Source organism: Etheostoma spectabile, chromosome 18, assembly GCF_008692095.1.
Source record: "Etheostoma spectabile isolate EspeVRDwgs_2016 chromosome 18, UIUC_Espe_1.0, whole genome shotgun sequence".
NCBI classification, from domain to species: domain Eukaryota; kingdom Metazoa; phylum Chordata; class Actinopteri; order Perciformes; family Percidae; genus Etheostoma; species Etheostoma spectabile.
The window spans coordinates 1,107,081-1,110,294 of record NC_045750.1 but is presented as its reverse complement, the minus strand read 5'-3'; the positions used below and the strand labels follow the sequence as shown (position 1 = coordinate 1,110,294).

At 35.8% G+C, this 3,214-nt stretch overlaps 1 long non-coding RNA gene across 1 annotated transcript in view; it reads left to right on the top strand.

Moving 5' to 3' along the window:
• Positions 1–2,390, top strand: part of LOC116706302 (uncharacterized) — a 14,315-nt gene extending 11,925 nt beyond the window's left edge. Inside the window, exon 3 of the long non-coding RNA XR_004336196.1 lies at positions 2,317–2,390. This is a non-coding gene — a long non-coding RNA (uncharacterized LOC116706302). The remainder of the gene's footprint in view (positions 1–2,316) is intronic.
• The last annotated feature ends 824 nt before the right edge of the window (positions 2,391–3,214 follow it).

The window sequence follows — 3,214 nt, the reverse complement described above, 5'->3', positions numbered from 1 at the left end:
ACGATATAAAGAGGAATAAAAAAAAACATAATTTGGAAATTTCTTAAGCCTTAATTAAAAAATGTAGGAAAATCCAACCTTTTAAGGACACCAATTTTCTTTGTGAAGACTAATGTATCATAAATGTTAAAATACAGGGCACAAAGTATACACCCCCCTATGTTAAAATACAGGGACATAAGTATACACCCCCTATGTTAAAATACAGGGGCATAAGTATACATCCCCCTATGTTAAAATACAGGGACATAAGTATACACACCCTATGTTAAAATACAGGGGGCATAAGTATACACACCCTATGTTAAAATACAGGGGCATAAGTATACACCCCCCTATGTTAAAATACAGGGGGCATAAGTATACACCCCCCTATGTTAAATTCCTATAGAGGCAGATTTTTATTTTTAAAGGCCAGTTATTTCATGGATAAAGTTTCCTTGGCCTTTAAAATGCCACTAATCACCGTGCATAGAGATTGGCATGGTTTTATTTCAGTTAGTTAATAGCTGGTTCGATTTGCATTGAGAGATGATGAGAGATCTAATCGAAAGAGGTGTGTGTGTGTGTGTGTGTGTGTGTGTGGTGTGTGTGTGTGTGGTGTGTGTGTGTGTGGTGTGTGTGTTAATCCAAAGGCCAAGGGAACTTTTCAGGATGCATAGTATCCTGATCCATGAAAAAACTGGCCTTTAAAAATTTAAATGCCTTATGGGAATTAACATAGGGGGGTTACTTATGCCCCTGTATTTTAACATAGGGGGGTGTATACTTATGCCCCTGAATTTTAACATAGGGGGGTGTATACTATGCCCCTGAATTTAACATAGGGGGGTGTATACTTATGCCCCTGTATTTAACATAGGGGGTGTATACTTATGCCCCTGTATTTTAACATAGGGGGGTGTTACTTATGTCCCCTGTATTTTAAAATAGGGGGGTGTATACTTATGCCCCCTGTATTTTAACATAGGGGGTGTATATTATACCCTTGTATTTTACTAGGGGGGTGTATACTTATGCCCTGTATTTTACATAGGGGGGTGTATACTATGCCCCTGTATTTTAACAGAGGGGGGTGTATTTATAAATGTCTCATTAAAAATTTTTTAAAATATTATCTCATGAAATTTTTTTTTTAGAATATATCTATAGAATATTTTATTAAAGTATTGTCTCATGAAAAAATTTTTATAATATTGTCTCATGAAAAATATTTTATGAAATAATTATCACATGAAAAATGTTTAAAATATTATCTCATGGAAAATATCTATGAAAATGTTTTATAAAAATTAAATAAAATATTTTATAAAATATCTCATGAGTAAATTTTTTAAAAATATTATTGCATTGAAAAAATATTTTTTATAAAATTTCATGAAAAATAATTTATAAAATATCTTATGTATATGACTTTAAGGATGTAAACAAACAGCCCACTCATACAAAAATATTTAGGGCCCTATGAATACATATTAGTTTTTCAATTCCATTTTATTTTTTATACATGAACTTTGAAGAAGAAACTGGAATATGAGACATGTTTTCAGTAGTAATTTCACACTTTTTTTGTTAGTAATAATTCCACAAAAAAAAAGTTACAAGCAGTCGTCACTGTTTCTTAATTCTTTTGACGTTGACTTAAAATCCCTACATTGTGAAATAAAATCCCGTTAAAAGCGTGTGGCGTTTTTCAGGGGAAAATTAATATTTCTGTTGATAAACGGTTGATTTCCATGTATTTGCCAACTTTACCACACAATGGCTGTAAGAAAATTCATAGGTTGATGGCATTCAGGGACAATCTACAAGTATATAGTCATGAAAATAAAGGAAACGCTGTGATTTTAAATATGCATAACTGAATATTACTGCTGCTGCAATCAGGTGGGCTGTGGGTTTTAGATTATTCATCTCATTCCTCTAGATCAGGGGTCTTCAATGTTTTCCAGGCCAAGGACCCCCAAACTGATGGCGAGAATGGAGCGGGGACCCCTAATTATATATGATATATAGTAAAAAATGTGTTTATATCAAACGGTCCTATAGTGCGTGTGGTGCATTGAGACTGAAAGATCTTCTGCCTCCATTTATCTGTTTACTACAGTGTGTTGAGTTCATGTTAATGTGGATTTAAAGACATTTCAATTAGTGGAAAAATTGCGGGGGGGGGGGGGGGAACTATTAAAAAAAGTCTAATGAACCAAAACTTTCGCGACCCCCATGCAGTACCCCTGTTGAAGACCCTGCTCTAGATCAAGGGTGTCAAACTTAACTTCCCAAGGGCTACACTAGAAAATGAGAGCCCAGAGAGAGAGTTTATTGCTTTTATGTCATGGGAAAAGTCAAATATCTTTGACTGTATTATTGCATGTCTCCATATAGCCTTCACTCAAACAAAAATGTCCAAGAGAGCCAAACATTTGGAAAAAAAGCATAAAAAGGTTAAAAAAAAAACATGAAAAGTGACAAAAGTAGGTGTGTGTATGTATGTATGTATGTATGTATGATATATTATATATATATATATATATTATATATATATATATATATATATATAATATATATATATATATATATATAATAACTTAAATGTACATAGGGGCCGGGTCAAAATTAGCAAGGGGCCGGATTTGGCCCGCGGGCCTTGAGTTTGACACGTGTGCTCTAGATGGTCCTTTCCCCTCAGTGGCTGGAGGTGGTTTGTGGGTAACGACCACACGGCGACACAGTAGAGCCCACGATATAACTGGTATCTGGCTCAATATCTCAACTATTTTTTGGGGGGAGAAGTTATCTGCCTGAAATTACTTTTTGGTTCAACAGAACAATTCTAGTGGGACAGATACATAATGTGTTGCTAAATTGCTATAAAAACCCCCCTCCTCCTCCCTTTTTTTTTTTTTTCATATCCATTAATGAGACAATACGGCTCTCAGGCACGTCTTGTATTTGGGAGATGTAATGTTGGCATAGCGATGAGAGAAGCATCCGCCTGGTGGGACGAGGGCCAGAGAGGTGGAGGATTATGATTATGAAGCCGCCTGCATGCAGATTGGATTCCTCTATTACCGGGGTTTCATCATAATTCTGGAGAGCTAACGCTGCTCTAATCCCCAAGGCTGTTTTTTCCACCATTTTGTTAGGTTAGAGGGGGGGGGGGGGGGGGGGCATTGTCTGATCCCGTAGTTTGTGTAATCCCACTCATATCTGC